The sequence below is a fragment of the Gorilla gorilla genome, chromosome 10 (assembly GCF_029281585.2).
Source record: "Gorilla gorilla gorilla isolate KB3781 chromosome 10, NHGRI_mGorGor1-v2.1_pri, whole genome shotgun sequence".
In the NCBI taxonomy this organism is placed as follows: domain Eukaryota; kingdom Metazoa; phylum Chordata; class Mammalia; order Primates; family Hominidae; genus Gorilla; species Gorilla gorilla.
Genome location: NC_073234.2, coordinates 100,750,914 through 100,771,373, shown reverse-complemented (window position 1 = coordinate 100,771,373; position 20,460 = coordinate 100,750,914). Strand labels below are relative to the sequence as shown.

Below are 20,460 nucleotides of genomic sequence, written 5' to 3'. Positions count from 1 at the left end.
TTCCAGGCAGAAGAAAGACCAAGTAATAGGACCATAATGGTGAAGCCTTCTCAGAGTTCCAGGAATAGCAAGAAGTACATCCTGGTAATTAAAAGGGGTACAGAAGTTAGAGGATACCAGAGGAGTAACCAGGCTTTTTGCTAAGGACTTTGACTTTTTTATTCTGAGGGTTGTTAGCAGAGGAGTGGTATAATCTATCATATGTTTTAAATAAATAACTCTGCCTGTTGTGTGGATCATAAATTGAAAGCGGGCAAAAGTGAAACAGAGAGACCATTTAGGGAAAAAAAATTGTATTAATCTAGATGGGACAGGATGCTGGTTTATATCAGGATATAGTAGTGAATATGATAAATGAATTCTGGATATATCTTGAAGGTAGAGTTACTGGATTTCCTTATCGATTGAATGTAAAGCATGAGTGAGGAAAATAAATATAGAGCAACCCTTTTTTTTTTTTTGCCACGTCAATAACTGGAAAAATGGAGTTACCATTTTCTAAGATGCGGAAAGACTGCCAAAAGGTTTGTGGGTGGAGAAACTGAAATAAAAACTTTGTCTTTGATCATCTTAAGTTTAAGATATCTATTAGATATGCTAAGTCCCAGGAGAGTCTAGCCAAGTACATTTATGTAGGTGTCTTTAACAACATAACAACTGTGCTTCAAGTCATAGGACTGGATGTGAAATTACTTAGGGAATGAGCATAGTTAGAGAAAGAGAAAAAGGAAAGAGGGTCAATCACTGCACTTTGAAGCATTCTTACATTTACTAGTCAGAGATATAAGGTAAAATCAGGAAAGGGACTGAAAAGTGACTCATTAATAGATGGTGACACGAACTAATGGGTATATAAAATTGTAACGTTTTAAAAAGAAATGCCTTGCATATTGTGAATCCTCAATAAATAAAAGTTACTTATTGAAAAGCTTATGAATAAGCTGCACTCATAATAACTTCTCTAGGCTAAGTCTAAAATTTTAACATCAATTGCCCATGGGCCCTTGCTATGTAATTGTTCCACTAATACCTCAAACTCAATGTTTAAAATTGAGCTTACTCACTTTCCCTGTAAACCAGATGCTTCAGTTGTGTGCACTGTCTTGGTTTTGAGCATCAATGCTCTCCAGACAGGGTAAAGTAAATTTAATTTCCAAAAAGAATTTTTCATGTTTACACGGTAGTTTCGCTTAAATGAAAGCTCTCATGAACTCACTTTCTGAAGCATGAGTCCAAACTTCTGGATTTCTTAACCGTGCATTCAAGGTCCTCAGCGATTTGCACCAAACCTTTTCCAAGCTCACTTCACATTCCTACTTGCTTTTAAGAATAGCCTGCTCCACTTTTAGATGGGGTTGTTTGCTTTTTTCTTGTAAATTTGTTTCAGTTCTTTGTAGATTCTGGATATTAGCCCTTTGTCAGATGAGTAGATTGCAAAAATTTTCTCCCATTCTGTAGGTTGCCTGTTCACTCTGATGGTAGTTTCTTTTGCTGTGCAGGAGCTCTTTAGTTTAATTAGATCCCATTTGAAAAAGTGGGAGAAGGATATGAACAGACACTTCTCAAAAGAAGACATTTATGCAGCCAACAGACACATGAAAAAATGCTCATCATCACTGGCCATCAGAAAAATGAAAATCAAAACCACAATGAGATATCATCTCACACCAGTTAGAATGGCAATCATTAAAATGTCAGGAAACAACAGGTGCTGGAGAGGATGTGGAGAAATAGGAACACTTTTACACTGTTGGTGGGACTGTAAACTAGTTCAACCATTGTGGAAGTCGGTGTGGCGATTCCTCAGGGATCTAGAACTAGAAATACCATTCGACCCAGCCATCCCATTACTGGGTATATACCCAAAGGAATATAAATCATGCTGCTATAAAGACACATGCACACGTATGTTTATTGCGGCACTATTCACAATAGCAAAGACTTGGAACCAACCCAAATGTCCAACAATGATAGACTGGATTAAGAAAATGTGGCAGATACACACCATGGAATACTATGCAGCCATAAAAAATGATGAGTTTTTGTCCTTTGTAGGGACATGGATGAAGCTGGAAACCATCATTCTCAGCAAACTATCGCAAGGACAAAAAAACCAAACACCACATGTTCTCACTCATAGGTGGGAATTGAACAATGAGAACACTTGGACACAGGAAGGGGAACATCACACGCCGGGGCCTGTTGTGGGGTGGAGGGAGGGGGGAGGGATAGCATTAGGAGATATAACTAATGTAAATGACGAGTTAATGGGTGCAGCACACCAACATGGCACATGTATACATATGTAACTAACCTGCACGTTGTACACACGTACCCTAGAACTTAAAGTATAATAAAAATATATATATATAAAAAGAATAGCCTGCTCCAGCCAACATTAGTAATTCCCTCTTGTCAAGTCTACTGTGTACACTGCTGCCAAGTTATCTCTGTTTAGATTATCTTTCTTTCCATCTCTGTTTGGTTCAATAATATTTAAGACTTTGTGTTGTCACAATATCACAATTCCATTTTCTTGGGATTTTACCCATTCTTTTAGAGCTGACTCCAGTGAAGTGTTATTCACAAGCTTTCTGCAGACTCCATTCAGGAGGGATCTCACTGTCTTCTCAGAGCATTTGCCTCCTTCCTGGCTTACGACATATCCAGTTTGAACCCGTATCTTCTTTAAAATTACTTAGGCATGGCCTCATATACCTTCTAGATTTTAAACTGCTCCAGAGGCCATGAATACTATCTACCAACTCTAACACCTTTCCTAAGTATTTTTATCAAAATTCTGTCTCAATTTTTACAAACTTTACTTGTTGAACCGTATTCACTGTATATTAACTGCCTTACTTTACAAAATGAAGCACCGATGCCTAGCAAGCTTAAACTACCTGCTCAGGGGCCACATACTGACCTTGGTAGAATTATGCTTAGTTCACTTTTTCTTCCCATTCTACCACAGTAAATACAGATAATAAATAATCACATATTTGATTAACAGAGAAGAATATAAATATTTTAAATGGTAAAGAATAGTGTCTGACTTTATAGTATCCCAAATCAATAATGCTGTCAGTTCTTGAAAAAGGTATGTATTACCAAATTATGTTGATAAATATATATACCTACCCAGTTGTGCCCTAAGAAAACCAGTAGCATCTATTTTGTAAAATTACTTGCAAAATATAGTTTTATCATTTCACTTTCTTTTTTAACAAAAGCTTTATTGAAGTGTAAATGACATAGAAAAATGCACATATTTACACAATTTGATAGGTTTTGATATATATTTATACCCATAAAAGCCTAACCACAACCAAGATTGTGAATATATCCATCACCCTCAGTAGTTTTCTCATGCCTCTTTTTAATCCTTCCATCCTCAGCCTTCCAGTATTTGCCTCACGCAAACCCCAGCAACCACTATTCTGCTTTCTGTCACCATAGAAGAGTTTGCATTGTTTTGATGTTTTATAAAATTGGTCTATATACCCTATACTTGTGCTTTCTGACCTCTTTCACTCAGGATAATTATTTTGAAATTCATTCATTTCATTGCATTTCTCAAAAGTTCATTCTTTTGTATTGCTGTAAATAGTATTACGTTGTATGGGTATACCACAGTTTGTTTCTCCATGCACCTGTCGATGGAAATTTGAGTTGTTTTCAGTTTTTGGTTATTAAAATAGAGCATCTAAGAACATTAATGTACAAGTTTTTATATGCACATATGCTTACTTTCACGTGGGTAGCTACCTAGTAGTGTAATAGGCAGATCATATATCTGTACGTGTAGCTATTTAAAAAATTGCCCCAAGTATTTTTCAAAGTGGTTTTACTATTTTCCCACTATTTCCAGCAGTGTATGGGAGTTTGAGATCTTCCACAGCCTTGACTCAACTTACTTAATTTTAATTAGTCTTTTGAATTTTAGCCATTATGAGGTGTATACTAGTTCACCTTTTAATTTTTAAAACACCGACTATGTGCCAGGCATTGGCAGTGGGAATATAATACTTAATAATATGTCCCTTCTTTCACAGATGTGACAGTCAATGAGAAAATAATAATCAAACTCATAACTTCAAGCACAATGTGGTAAACCCTTCAATATAGGTACAGAGAAATTCTTTTAGAAACATAGGGAAGTGAAGTCAAAGAAAAATTATGGAAAACTTTTAAAGATTTAGAATTAGAAAGATACCTTGACTCAGCTAGATATGAAAAAGTAAAGATGCAAACACATAAAAGATGATGGCATTTTTAGAGAAGGGGAAAGACGTGTGTGGATAGTCCATGAGTAGTGAGGATATAGTTGGTCAGAATGGTAGAGAGTAGATTTCAAAATAATTTACCTACCCTGCTATGGAGGTTGAGTATTTTTGAGGCTGAGGACAGACATTTCCAGATCTGTGCTTTTAAAAACAAAACAAAACAAAACGAAGCAAAACAAAAAACAGAGAAAGCTCTGAAGAATGGCTAAATTTAAAAAAGAATGTGAGCAGAAAGACACTTAGCAGGCTAAGGCAATGGTCTAATCAAAAGAAAATGATGAGGCTTTAATGTATGCTTTAGTCTCCAAATAGAGAAAAACTCTACATCATGTGTTTTTTTGAGCCATATATAATTTTAAATTCCCCCCTCCCGTAATAAAGGCACTGATTTCCCAAAGGACCAAAACTCTTTATTATACACTTACGATGGAATCCCCTGAGTAGGAAAGTTTTTGAATTTTTAGCATCCATTTATTCTTTTAGAGATTTCAACAGCTATTTAGTCTCTTAATAGGAAAAAAACCCCACAAAACTGAAAAACTCCTAGCACAAGTCTTTAGAGAGTTTACAGAGGGTATTCATTAGGTTATATACATCTTACCGTCCAGCACCACATTCTCTTCCGTAACTTCATTAACTAGGAATAATTATTCTTGCAGTATAGTTTAGATTTCCATGGAGCAAAAGCCACAGCATATGGTTTGACTCTGATCAGTCCCCTTAATGAAAAAAAAAAGTTTAAGTTAAAGTGGCGTATGGTATAAATTTATAAGCAATATTACTGCCTGGGGCATATAAAAATTCTATCATTTGTGGCTAAAAATTGTAAAAAGGCCCTTTTCACAAGTTTTATTGTTCCATAAGAATAAGAAGTAATTTTATAGTATAATAAAATGGCTACATGTAAGTATTACCAAATCCATCTTAATATGTCCCATATACAAAAAGGAGTTGAAACATATTTGTATCCTTCATTTACATGCATTCTGAAGTATGGCATAAACATAATCCTAAAAATGCTTCTCATACATAAAATAGGATATGTTGCCCTACAGCAATGATTATTAACTTGTTTTGGTATTGAAAAGAGTATCTACCCGTGTTCTTTTACTTGCAAATACTGAGCAAGTCTGCAGTGAACAATTGTATTTTGCCTGTTTGCATTCATTCAGTGAGTATTTACTGAGTTTCTGTAATGTGCAATACACAAAGATTAGCCAAGTAGAATCTGTCCCTGACTTCATAATGCTTACATTCTTAGTATATCATTTTTAATGGACTTTGTACCATTATGGTTCTTTAATACCTCTCTACTTCAGGGTTTTCCAAACTTGGCACTATTGATGTTTGGGACAGGATAATTATTTCTGTAGAGTATTGTCCTGTGCAGTGAAGGATATTTAGCAGCATCCCTGGCCTCTACCAACTAGATCCTGCTAGTGCCCCTCCCCCAGTTGTGTCAAACAAAAATGTGTCCAGATATTTAAAAATATATCCTGGGGGACAAAATCAACCCCCATTGAGAATCATTTCTGTCCTCAAATAAGAAGACAGAGTTGTGCTTTCCACTCTAAATAATGTTGTTTTAAAAACTTAAGTAAATTTTAATCTAAAACTATTTCTAAATGATGCCCAAAATCTAAGTAAAAAGTAAAATAAAAAGTTCATTACATTGCTATTGCCTAAAATGTCAATGTTCCTTAATATCTTGATATTTGATGTTATGTAGCCAAACAATCAGGTGACTAACTGAATGTGCCTTTGTTCATGTGGAAATGAAGGCAAGTTTTTCTTTTGAAATTCATTTCTTTATAATTATTGTTTTAAAGGATATAGCATTTATTTCATTTCTCTTCTAAAATCTCAGAGAAGCTGAACAATTGTAAAACAAAATGTATATTCAACAAACATAAACAGTTATGCGATGCAAAATGCCTACACTGCAACATTAAATTATTATATTAAATTTAACTGAATCAGTCAGGACAGATCATGGGTAATCATATATAACAAAGACCTGTTGATTTTAATTGAATGACCAACTCATTTTTCCAAGTATTGAACTCAGCTTTATACTGGTGAAAAAACACAGCTTTTGAATTTTGCATAACATGTTTCAAAATATTCATAAAGTTTTCCATATATCAGGTAAGCGTCTCTGAAAACTGACTCTGAGTTATTCAACTGAATCTAAGTTAAATAACTTTCTGGTAGTAAAAGTGGGAAGTTAATAAAAGAGGAATGTTAAGAAAATGTTGATCACATTCTGCAATTTGAAATAGGGTATAATTTTTCTTCCATTCTTTTTTATCCTTTTAGAAGTTAACAATAGCATAGATCTGCTTTTGTTATGTAGGCAAAGTAATATTTTAATTTTACTTTTGGCTATACAAAGTGGCTATATCTTCAAATTTTCTGTTAAAATATGAGATCTATTTTGAAATCAAGCATTATTTAAATTAATTCTTCCATCATCATTACGTGCTAATACAAAATCAAGGTTAACCCCTTCATAGTCAATTTAATTTTATAAGTGGACTGACTGATAAACTTCCTTCTAGGCTTTCCTAAGAAAATCAATGTCAACTTATTGATTCAGAAGCATTCTTTATTTACTTCAATGGGCTAAGATTACAATCAGAATTCAATCAGTCAACAAGAAAATAAGGTACCATAATCTCCCTTGGCCTAAGGTTCCTGCTATACTGTAACAAGGGAAACCCACAGTAGTTTTTCAAGAATTCTTACTTAGGAAATGTGTCGAAATCAGTCTTCATAGATAATTTATGTGTTATATTTTTTTCCTATGCTCATTTTATCTTATGTTGCCATGGAGAAGTGTGGTGATAAAAGGGAGAAATTTGAAAATAGGGTCAGTTTGTCATCTGATCCATTCTGCTTTGCTGAATTGTATAACTCTGTGGCTGTCATTTACTCTAAACTAAGTAGATAACAATGACCAAGGCAGCTTTATGACACCACGCTATATTCTGAAACTAGATGTAAAACCACAATCAGCAGATTTTTATTGTTTTAAAGGGTGCTAACATAGCTACATGTTATTAAGCATGTAGTATCCAATGTACATATGAACAGGAATACAACTACATGTTATCAATCATCATTCTATATTTCCTTCTTTCCTAGTCCCTTGAGACAAGGTTCAGACATTTCCTAGCTATATTCTATTGTTCATTTTCTAAGAATGAAGATATTGGAACTGGTTAAAAGCAATAACTTTTACCTACTGATACTCCTTTTTACACCCATAATCATATACAGGAACGTTCTTCTTTGTGACGCTTTATGTCTGTTAAGGTCCCGATAATTGACAAAAAGGAATACATTCTCAACTAAAAGGATAGGTAGCCACGGTGAAAAAAACAAGAGCTTTATTTGTGAGAAAACTCACGCTTCAAACCCTGGTTCTGCCACTAAACAGCTGAACAATTTATTGACTTTTCTTGAGTCTTTATTATTTGTAAGTGATAAACTTTGGCTTCAGTTATTAAAATAAGTTATATTATACCCAATTTTTTTTTCTTTTTGAGACAGGGTCTCGCTTTGTCACCCAGGCCAGAGTGCAGTGGTGTGATCTTGACTCACTGCAGCCTCGGCCTCCCAGGCTCAATCAATCCTCCCATCTCAGCCTCCAGAATAGCTGGCACTACAGGTGTGCACCACCAGGCCCAGCTAATTTTTGTATTTTTTGTATAGACATGATTTCACCATGTTGCCCAGACTCCAAATTATTATTATAGATAATATATTATAAATTATAATTTATTGTTGAAGATAAATTTATGGAAATTAAAATTTATCTTAATCAAGGAAGATTTCATGAAGGAGGTAGAGTATATGGATTTTGGGGACTGGAAAGTAGATGGAAAATGAACATTTCTGGAATCATAGGCAAGGCAATGTTTATAGCACATGTGAAAGATAAACATAAAAAACATAAGGAATTTATCAGAATTGTATTATACACAAACCCCTCTCCCATTCAATGTTGTGTCACATAATCCAGCCCACAGCAATAACAAAGTGACTACAAACCTCCCTCATTTCCCCGGTCAGCTGTATTCCTAGGTATTTTATTCTTTTTGTGGTAATTGTGAATGGGATTGTGTTTTTAATGTGGCTCTTGGCTTGGATGTTGCCAGTGTATAGGAATGCTACTGATTTTTTGTGAAATATACTGATTTTGTATGCTGAGACTTTGCTGAAGTTGTTTATCAGCTCAAGGAGCTTTTGGGCAGAGACTGTGGGGTTTTCTAGATAGAGAATAATTTTGTCTGCAAATAGGGATACCTTTATTTCCTTTCTTCCTATTTGGATATATAAATTATTCATTCTACGATAAAGACACATGCACACGTATGTTCATTGCCACACTCTTCACAATAGCAAAGACATGGAATCAACCTACATGCCCATCAACAAAAGATTGGATAAAGAAAATGTGGCACATATACACCATGAAATACTATATAGCTATATAAAAGAATGAGATCGTGTTCTTTGCAAGAACATGGGTGGTGCTGAAGGCCATTATCCTTAGCAAACTAACGCAGGAACAGAAAATCAAATACCACATATCCTCACTTATAAGTTGGAGCTAAATAATCAGAACCAATGGACACAGAGAGGAGAATAACAGACATTAAGGTCTACTTGAGGGAGGATGGTGAGAAGACAGAAAGGATCAGGAAAAGTAACTATTGAGTACTATGCTTAGTACCTGGGTGATAAAATGGTCTGTACACCAAACCCCAATGAGACAAGTTTACCTGTATTAACAAACTTGCACATGTACTCCTGAATCTGAAATAAAAGTTAAAATAAAGAAACTTATTTCAACTACTGCTTGTCTATAATCTATTCTATATATAATGGACAGAAGGATGTTTTTAAAAACATAATTCATAATACTCCCCTTCTTAGTATCTTTTAATGGCTTTCCATCACAGCCAGAGGAAATTCTAACTTACTGCCCTAGCCAGTAGTCTGTGATCTGGCCTCACATTCCTCTGATCTCCTCTCACCCCTTTTACCCACTTCGCTCGCACTGGCGCTCCAGCAATGCATACCTTTATTTCAGTTCTTCCAACACACCCAGCTTATTCCTTCAGGGCCCTTGCATCCTTTGCCTTGAATTTCTGTACAGATATTCATATAATTTATGCCATCTTATCATTCAGATCTCAGCTAACAAGTCATCTCCACAAGGAGGCCTTAACATTTGCTATTTGTCTTATTCTTGTTAATTTGTTTGGTTATCATGCTATTCCCATCGCGAGGCTGTATGGGCTATGAGAATGAGACCAGGCCTACCTTCTCTTTTTGCTACATCCTCAGAGCCTGGCATTAAGATTTATCATGGTTGGTGCCCAATAAATATTTGTTATAGGAAAGAGTGAATGAATGAAAGCCATGAGTACATGGGGATAAAAATAAAAAACAAAAACAAAAAAACACAACAATTCCTTCACAGGGAAGAGATTCCTATGTTGCTGATTCACTTCGTGTGTCTAGGAGGATTTTAAAATCTCATCAAAGTATTTTATATTTCTACTCCTTTGCTTTTAGTTTGCTTAACCCACAAAATGTAAAGGAGAAATACGAACAACAATTTTTTGAGCCAGTTATTTGTATTTTCCATTTCTTGGAACTTAACCAACACTTTTAGAAATCCACATTCAGAACATTTGGATCTATTTACAAAGTATAGTATTTTGAAAGTGATTGAGCAAATACTGAATGTATGGAAGCAAAGGTATATCAAATAATTAAACAACCAGCAAAAGTTCCATACACAGAGGATGACATTTTCATTGGTAGAAAGCAACACCATACTCTTATTACTTAAAGAAAAAGGTGTCTTATTACAAAGCCTATAATTCACTTCCTTTGTGACATTCACTGCAAAGAGCTTATTTCAGCACACGTGTACAAACACCCCCTAATTCACAAATCCTGTTCAGTTACATTGAAAAGAAGGTTTTAAACTGCAAAGTTATGAATGGGTTCTCTTTCTCAGATATCTCTTGTTTGATTACGATAAATTGGGGTTACTCTAACAACTGAACACACGACATGTTAGGATCTTTGTTCTTACAGCCCAAGACTGTTAATTTAACTACATAGCTTTGACACATCATTTTACTGCTTTGAAGTAAAAAAGGCAAGTGGACTTTTTAAAAATTTTTTTAAAGAAGTTAACTTTCAGTAATAAAGTGAGGAAGACATTTTTTGGATTATATCTTCCTTTTGGCTTGTCTATCCTCACATCATCACATTTTCAGAAAGAAGGATTGGCTGGAAGCTGGCTCCAACTAAATCCTCTCTAGTACTGTTTCACTGAAGGATTAGAAAGTGACAATTCCCATCAGGCAGCTGTTTTTTTTCTTTCCTTGCCAGACTCCAGGGCAATCATATGAAACTGAGAGAAACCACAACTCAACTGTTGGCCTTCCACTTAATTTTTCATACAAATTTAAGGTCAGCCTATGGCCTAGCAACCAGTGAGGTACTTCTAACATGGAAAAAGTCACACAATTATGTGGCTATTTTGAATATGATCACTGTATTACCTGACAATTAAAAGCCGGCTTTTCAGTTGGTAGCAGAAATGGAATTCAATGCAATGGTATATTTTGAAGGCTGTACTAATTCTTATAAGAAATTAGTTTTTATTTCCTATGGATTGTAAACTTTTGTCAGTAAGCAGAGTTAATATGTTTGAATTTTTTTTGTAAAAGCATGCATTCCCTTTAGAAGTGACAATAATTTCAAATAATCTATTATAGATAAAACATTCATTTATACATATTTATCTTCTTATATAAAGGGAGAACTATGTGTGTTCTTGAATCTGAAATTTCTATTTAAAAACAAAGTATCATATTATTTTTACTTTTTAATTTGCTGTAGCACATTATGATTTTTAAGTAATTGAATAAAAATGGCTCTAATATAACTTTTTTGTTTTCAGGAAACATCTAGGACTTGCTTACATTTTTAACAGAACCTTGAATACTTTGATTTTGTAAAGGTTGATAACTCTTTTTCCAATTATTCATCTGGAGAGAAATGCAAATATTAAACTGCATTTGCTAAGCTGCTCTTAAGTCTTTTGGTTAACATCTTCTATGAATTGACTATGTGATGCCTGATAGAGTCCTGAACTCTATGTTTTTCTGATGACTAGATTTGCCCTTCAGTAACATTTGCTCATCATCAATATCCCATGAATGAGATGATGTTTCATTGGAAGAAACAGATTGAAAACTTGTGTCTCTTATTTTCTGACATCTGGGTGAAGCTCCCAATGTGATTGTTTTTACTTTCTTTTAATCTTACAAAGAAATGTTAAAATTGAAGGACTGACCTTGTGTTCAAAGTTATTGTCAGAAACAGTGAAGTCATAGGCTTCTGTTTTTAATAATGCCTCACAAAACACAGAGCATCATTAATCATAAATGACTGCAGATTTCCTAGATCCTGGCACTGCTATGGGGCTTGAGCATTTTTAAGAGTCTTATAAATTTGAGCAGACAACAGCCTCATGACATTGCATAAAAATTTAGCTGTGATGGAAAGATGAAACAAAAGTTGAAAGCATTAAAATACTTAGAAACCGAAGATAGTTTTATTGCATTTCAATAAAATACGAGTCTAATTTTCAACTACTTTCAGTTTTTATGTTTCACTAACATATCTATCAATCAGCACCTTTTTATTGAATGACTACAATGTGTTCAGCACCATTTACCACCATTGACAATACAGAGACATGAAAAATTTATTCAAGAAACTTTTTATTGAGCATTTGAGTGTGACGTTCTGTGCTGAGTACTTTAGAAGTACTCTGTGCCTTTTAAAGATGAGAAAGATATTCTTCAAGAATCTTATAGCCAGCTATGGAGATGTTATAGACTTAACGTTTTGTCCCCCACCCCCAAATTCATATGCTGAAATTCTAACCCCAATGTGATGGTATTAGGAGGTGGGACCTTTGGGGAGCAATTAGGGCATGAGAGTGGAGCCCTCAGGAATGAAATTAGTGTCCTTACACCCCAGGGAGCTCTCTAGCCATGGGAGGATACGACAAGACGACCACAATCTGCAACCTACAGAAGGGTCCTCATCAGAACCTGACCACGCTGGCACCCTGATTTTGGACTTCTAGAGCTACAATAAATAAGTTTCTGTTATTTATAAGCCACCCAGTCTGTGGTGCTTTGTTATAGCAGCCTGAATTAAGACAGAAGGCAATTTTAAAAAAATATAACATTTAAGAAAAGTACTAGACAAGTGAAGCACACTGAGGAATCTATCCTTTGGCTCTTAATTTCAGGGAATATTACTTGCTTGAGAAGGGAAACAGCGTGGGTCTTAACGAGTAGGTAGGATTCAGATGAGAAGAGAAATAGATGAAGAAGTTATTTCTTAGAGAATAACTCTAAGAAAGGGCATTCATGTAAAAGATGTGTTTTAGGAGAAAGTGAGTCATACTAAAGGGAGATTATGTGGAGGAAATAATGCTAACAAAAATATCTCAGCAATTTTATTATTCAGTTCAATTCAATAAAGTGCATTTAACGCTATGAGTAGACACAACTAGATTCCATAAAGAGTGAAAAACTGAAGAGATAAAACATGTGCTCTCAAGGAAGTTTTAATCAAGAAGGAACTTTTTTTCAACTATCTCTGCCAAAACTACTCTATTCTGCCACTGCAGTGCAAAGGCAGTCACAGGCAATACCTAAAAAGTATACAAAAAACTCTGATGTGTTGCAAAGAAATAAAAAGCACTCTTGGTACTTAGTGCAGAAATAAGTCATATATAACCTGAGAGGTAATGGTACTCTTAATGAAGGCGCCATATGAACTAAGTCTTGAAATGTGTATAAAGCAATAATAACAGAATTGGTTTGCGAAGTCATTCCATGTGGAAGGAGCAACCCAGTCACAGGGAGTTGGGAAAATGAAAGGCGCGCTCATGGAAGAGCACATATTCACTTTCATTTGAATGCCTGTAAATGAGGGAAAGAAGCTGAAAATAGAGCTATTTCCCATGGTCTGCTGATATGTACTTAACACCAGCTCTCATAAAATGTATATATACACACAGATTCATGTACATTAATTTATGTTATTGGTATAAAGGATGTGTAACTCACAATTTTATAAATGATGATAAAATACAGTACTTTTTATTATAATTTCCACGTAGTCAAATAATTCTCACAGAGTACTTTCATTGATATTGATGCACTCTTGTATCCAAAGCCAAACTATAGTTGCAATTAACAACTCATTATAGTTCCAACATGAATATTGGTTGATAGTTTTGCTTACATTAATGAGTAAGATGAGAGTAAAACAATAAAGATGAATGTTGGACATTTATTCATTTTTTTCAATGACATGCACAACTTTTAAATCATATACATAATAGTTTTTGAAAACTGAAAGAATATTTCTTCAATTTGTTATGATAGTCATAATTCGAGGGCTACACACAACACATTTTTAAGTTTGATGTGCATTATTAACATTTTTTTCTATTACTTTTGTAAGTCAAGACCAAGGATTAGCAAATTATACACAGTCTATGGGCCATGTTTGGCCCACCATCTGTTTTTGCAAATAACGTTTTATTAAAACACAGGAACTACCATTTGTTTCCCTGTTAGTTTTGGCTGCTTTCCCCTTGCAATCATAAGCAAACTGTTTCTTAAAGGGCCAGAGAATAAATATTTCAGGGTTGGGAGCCAATTGTCTCTGCCAAAACTACTCTAGTCTGCCACTGCAGTGTAAAAACAGTCATAGGCAATACCTAAAAAATGAACATGGCTGAATTTTAATACAAAAACCAGCAGCTGGTCCACTGGCTATCATTTGCCAACTTTGTACACACTCAAGAAAACAATTCATTTTTATTCCCAACATGCAATATTTTCCCATTTCTGTGGTGTAAATTTTCCCATAATGGTGATTTCAATTTACTAACAACACATTACTGTACGCAGTTAGGAAAAGATGCATAGTATCACACCATAAAGAGTATTTCCACTATACGGATGCAACATATGTTAATAACCTCAAGAGCATAATGGTAAAATGGCAAAATAATTTTAAAGTAATGAATTTTGAAGTTTTATTACCTTTGTTTTTAACAAAAATGTTTAATTCTGTTTATATAATTTAATCTTTCCTAATACTTGTATTTAACAATTGGGTCACAAAATTTCTCAAAATTTAACATTCAGTCTAGGAAAGTGATATGAGCTTTCTCCAGCACACTAATGTCAAACTCAAGAGATAGTGATGTAATTTGCTAGGCCAAATAGAGTATTAGAATCATTTTGAAAATGCAAGTTACATGATTATGATTGTGCTTTAATGAAGATGTATCTGAAAGCAATGTGAAGGATAAACTAAACTGGAGGGAAATTAAAGAACAGGACACAGGTTATGAAGTTCTTACAGTGTTTTAAGCAGATATGACAAGAAATGAAACTATAGTAGTGACAGTAAGAATAGAAAGGAAGAGGCTAAGATGTATGAGACTACAGGGAAGTATAACCAATACATCTTGGCTATTGATTGGATCTGCAGAATGTGCAATCAGTAGAGTTAAAGATTATTTTAATTCTAAGGATTTTTAAAAATCATATGTGATGGTAAGTATGCTGATTTCATTGATAAAAATAGGATTTAAAAAATGTTTTCAAACACTTTATTAAGATCACTATCATATTTTTAAAAGTAAAAATAATTTGATATACAGGAAAGAAAATACACTATTTTCTGGAATATTTGATAATCAAAAAGTTTTGATTATTGATGCCCCATCGCAAAGTGTGGTATTTATATGGATCAGTGTGCACACAGTGGAGACCCAAGATTAAATATTCAAGGAAACTGCCTGTTATCATAAATAAAAGGATAAATTAATAGTGAAATGTTTCACTTTTTAGTTAAAACTATTTTATATGAAAACATTCTAACATATGAATGAAAATTAAAACACTTTTAGGTTGCTCTTACTTGAACTATGATGATGAATAAGGGACAAAATCTATGCATATGTCCATATTAATTGCAGCATTAGTGAAAATTAAAATTGAGTGGCATTTTACGTGAGGTTCATTCCATTGGAATGGAAGAGTGACTAAGAGTGAAGAATCTGAGTCATGAATCTATCACTTATTAGCTATGATCATTTGAACAAGTCACTTAACTTTTCTGGGCCATAATTTTCTTAACTTGTAATTAAAGAATACGGTAGTATCCCACTAATATCCCCAACAGGTTGCGAATTTCAAGTGAGGCATTTCAAATAATGCCCTTACAACAGTGCTTGGCACAAAGTAAGTGGTGAATAAGTGTTAGAAATTAATATTATTTTATTAGTAGTAATGCAAATAGACTATTCAAACTATACCTTCTTTCAAATATTTGTGACTTATAATTTATCTCTACTCTACCCATGTAAGCATGCGCTATTTTAAACTCGAAGTATCAAGAAATATTCTATACTGATAATATTTTGAATTTGACAAAAATCTTTAGGATAAAGGAAAAAACGGTACTTAAAAATAAGTGTGTAATTTTTGGTTAAATATAGGCCCAGGAATTGGGGATTTGGGATCTTTCCCAAATGATCTAACGAGTTGCTTTCTACTGAAGGAAGGCTATATGTTTTCTGCACAAAACAATATTTGCTTTTTGGAAAGGTGAATTCACTCTCAGGGACTGAACTCCCATCTCTGTCTTGAGTCATACAGGTCCATACCTTCTATCCAGACTTCTCTTCTGATCACTGTCAGAAAAATTCACTCAAGTGCCTTCTCCCTTTTGATATTTTACACGCAAATTTAACTCAACATCTCTGAGAATAATTTCATCATATTCCCACTCCACTCTCATACCCCCAATCTTCTCCTCCATTATTTACTAGTGATCCAAGCCAGAAATCTGGGAGTCATTATTTGTTCCATTCTTTCCCTCACTTCACACATTTAATTACTGGCAAATTCTGCATATTTTGTTCTCTGATAGTTCCTTGTATGAATGGTGACAACAGATCCTTGCTAGCCCTGGGAAGTTCTAGACTTTACCTGTTGTTCTAGTTTAAATATGGGTTACACTCTTTCATGCTCAAAGAAGTTGCAGCTTGATGACAAAATATATCCTACTCATTTTCCTTTTTATCCTTTCAACAGCCAATGACACTACTAAAGTTAAAATCCTAGTCACCTCTTCATGGATTTGTGTGATAATATCCTAAATGATCTCCAATCCTCCAGTCCTTTTTCACTTCAATTAAAAATGTACATTGAAAATTGAATGGTCTTTCCATAAGGTAACTTTTGACATTTACTCCCATGCTTAAACCTACAAAGGATTTAACATTTATCTGAGACCAGGCAGATAAAACCCAAAATCCTTACATCAGTTATACAGATGTTTCTAATGTCAAACCACTCTTGCCTTTCTACAACAAACTTTTTTATTTTTGTATATAATTTTATTCACTGTTGAATTGAGCTTTTATTTACAATTGTTGAATCTGTATTCATGATTAAGCTAGGCCCATACTAAGTAATTTTCCCTTTATGTGTGTGTGCTGTCAATATCTGTTTTGACATCAAAATGACACTAGCATCACAAAATGAAAGCACTTTTTGAATGTTCCTATTTGGAAAAAATGGTATAAGAAAGGAATTTCCTGATTCATGGAATTTGATGCAATATACCTATGAAACCATTTGTTCCTGGGGTCTTCCTTCATGGCTAATGGCTCATTATAGCAAAATTATATTCTTCAGAATGTTGTTTATGTTTAATTTCTAGTGCATGTTTTTCAAAACCATCATTTTAAACTTGTCATTCATCACTTGTAAATATCTGCTATCTGTAGTTATTTGTTCATTTTTATTAATTGCTTATACCTTTTTCAGGATAACTATTGAAAACTGATTATTTTGTTAATCTTTTGAAGAAAACAGTTTGTGATTTTCTTACTCTTATTTTTGTATCGTTGTTCTCTATAGAATTCTTTCCTTCCTCTGTCTTTATAATTTACTTTTCTCTTATTTCTTTAGTTTGTGGCTTTCATTTCAGCTTTTCCAATTAAACTCAATTCATTTATTTTAAAATATTTCTTGCTCTTGTTTTTTTATTTTGTATTTTTAACTATTACTTTTCTTAGCAGTGTTTCACAGATTTTGTTTTCTTATTTATTTTTACCATGGTTCAGTTCTAAGATTACACTGTTGCTCTTGTTCTTTGTTTTTTAATGGAATGCTTTGGAGCTTCCAGATACATGAGATTTTTTAAAGCTATCCATTTCACTGCATTATGATCAGACAACATAGTCTGTGTGATAAATTTTGGTATTTAATGTTAATTTGTGATATAGAATTTGACCAATTTGTGTTAATGTTTCATTTGTTCTTTAAAAGAATTGGAGGCTTGATCTCCAAGCCTCCAATTAAGACTATTAAAAACTAAGAATTTGGGGGCCGGGTAGAAAGTTAATAGATATGTACAAGTTGCTGAGAGAATAGTTTGAAAGGGAAGTCAAAGTGGAAAAAGAGTCTGTTAATGGGGTTAATAAGGTTTTTTAACAAAAGCTAACAGTAATGAAAAAGGTAAAGGAAAGATACTTCAAAAACCACACCCACACCCACACCCACACACACACAAACACAAACACACACACAACAGAGAAGCAGAAGAAAGATACATAATATGTCACATGGAAATCTTAACATTGACAGTAATGTCAGGCTGAGTCAAGCTATTTGCATGGTTATCTCCTCATCCTTCATCTCTCACCTTAAGTTGGTGTCCCCAGGAAACAATTCCCTGACTATCTAATCGAAAGTAGGTCTTCCTATCACTTTCTACCTCAGTACCTAATTTATTTGTTAATAGCAGTTACCACAATTGTTAACTCTTCTACATATTTGACTGTTTTTTAGTCTATCATTTCTAAGTGGCTGGACCTCCATGAAGGAAGATCCAACATCTTTCTCACTGATCATTGTCTCTTGGGTATCTAGGGCTAGACTAATCACCAAGAGGAGAAAATACATACCATAAGGAGAACACAGGAGATCTTTGCAATAATGCATGGTGTGATTTGAAATATATACAATAGGAATTTGAAAATAAAAGAGAATGTTTTTAAATGCTCTTTACTAGATTTGGAAACTATATTAGTTTTAGAAGCTAAAATCTTCCAAGTCTCATAGGTCATCACTTTCTGTTAAATTAAGGGAGTAACTAATAATATATGTTTTGTGACTTTCATCATACCGGAAATTGAGATAAAGCAAGAGAAACGAGGAAAAGAGAGAGAAAGAGATAATTATATATTGTTAAGAACTTTATTTTTGGATAAAGAGATAGACATATAGAGAACAAATTAAAAATAATAAAAACAGATAAAAATCATATAGGCAAATGGATGGTATTTATTCAAAGTTGTTAGGTGAACTGAAATATGAAAACAGTAAGAGTTGTGGGTCATCATCTCCACTAGGTAAATAAATTGAAAGGTGAGGAAGGGCAGTTTCCCAGATGGCTTTAGTTTGGTTTGGCTCTGAAACAAAAATACTGTACTCTTAAAGGGAAAATGATATTTCAGCCTTTCTGTTCCCATGAAAAGAAATATGAAGAATTGTAAATCTTTAAAGAGGAAGTTCATTTTCACTAAGCTTTTACCTAAAGTTCCAAAAGAGGAAAAATAACTTCATTTATGTTGGATAAACACTTATGAATATTTTAATTTCTAACAAATAACAAAAAAAAGTTTGAAGTTTCTCTGATGTTTTTCTTCTAAAAAATTATTTAAATGAAAAAGCTGCTCTTAAACAAACAAGTTGCTGAAATACAGTAGCCATAGCATATAAACCATGTCTTTCTCTTAAGCTGCCAAGTTCAATTTCATAAATTACCCAAGTTTTCTAAAGTATCCACTGGAAGATATTTTCTAAAATAGGCTTCAGTATGTGTACCTTACTATTAAAGCTTATCAGTAAATGCCCTGTCTCTTAATGTATCAAGATGACCTAATTCTTCATGAAGAAGTACACAGTTACACAAAATAATTTCATAGTTTTATATATATGATCCAGAACAAACTTAGATACTTAACTTAGAAATCTACTTTTTCAAATAAAAAATACATAACTTTTTATACTGTTGTATGCATATTGACTTTATTTTTGAATATATTATTAAAAATTTAGATAGTTTTAATTTATATTTTCTTTAATTTTGATGGTATGACTAAGCCATTCTAACATCAAATATTAAAGATGCCTTATTTATTAAATGTCTACAAATATTTTTAATTGAAGTGATACATTTGAATAATTAATGATTTCATACTTATGTCAAAAACTTCTTAATCTCATAACTATACTAATGTTTTCCACTGAGCTTTCGTACACATGATGAATAAATGTGCCCTGACAAAAGAATCTTTTGCTACTTAAAGCCAAGAGTCTTCTTTTTGTTGATGAGAATTGTTACTTTTGAAATGATATTCATTCATCCCCCTTTTAGCACCTCTAAGTTTCCATTCACTCAAATGATTAACAAGTATCAAAAAGTTTCCCTATGGAACAGATCAAAATTGGTATCTGCTTTCTGACCAAAACAATGTAGTTGATGTAAATAAATAAATAAGGTACGCAGAAAATCTGCAGTAATTCTTTGTTCTTTATTTATTTATTTATTTGCATTAACCTCATTGTTCTGGGCAGAGAACAGAGACCAGTTTTAATATTTGAACATTTACTTGGTTTTTGTGTTTTAATGTATGGTACAATAGAAGCCAACCATTTTATAATTTCTACAGCTTAGACGAATCAGGTTAGACAGAAGGTAGAATGAGAATTTTCACCCACTGCATATTCATTATATAACCAGCACTGTGCTTGACTTCTTCACATCAGACCAATGAAGTAAGCAAAATTACACAAAGTCCAGATCATCTGAATAAGTTACAGAATCCCACATACCTAGAGGGACAAGGAGCAAGGATTGTATATTTCGAAGCTACCCTGTCCCTCTCCTTGCCTCCCTCCATTCCACTTGCCATATACATATAATAGTATTTATCTGCTATCAGCTCATCCAGGAAAAT

General features: G+C 33.6%; 1 long non-coding RNA gene across 2 annotated transcripts in view; it reads right to left on the bottom strand.

The window, feature by feature from the left end:
• The window catches only part of LOC129525767 (uncharacterized), a 120,852-nt gene that overhangs the window by 56,200 nt on the left and 44,192 nt on the right, over positions 1-20,460 (bottom strand). For both annotated transcript variants that reach the window (XR_008670234.2, XR_008670233.1), the window contains exon 2: positions 4,888-5,005. This is a non-coding gene — a long non-coding RNA (uncharacterized lncRNA). The remainder of the gene's footprint in view (positions 1-4,887; positions 5,006-20,460) is intronic.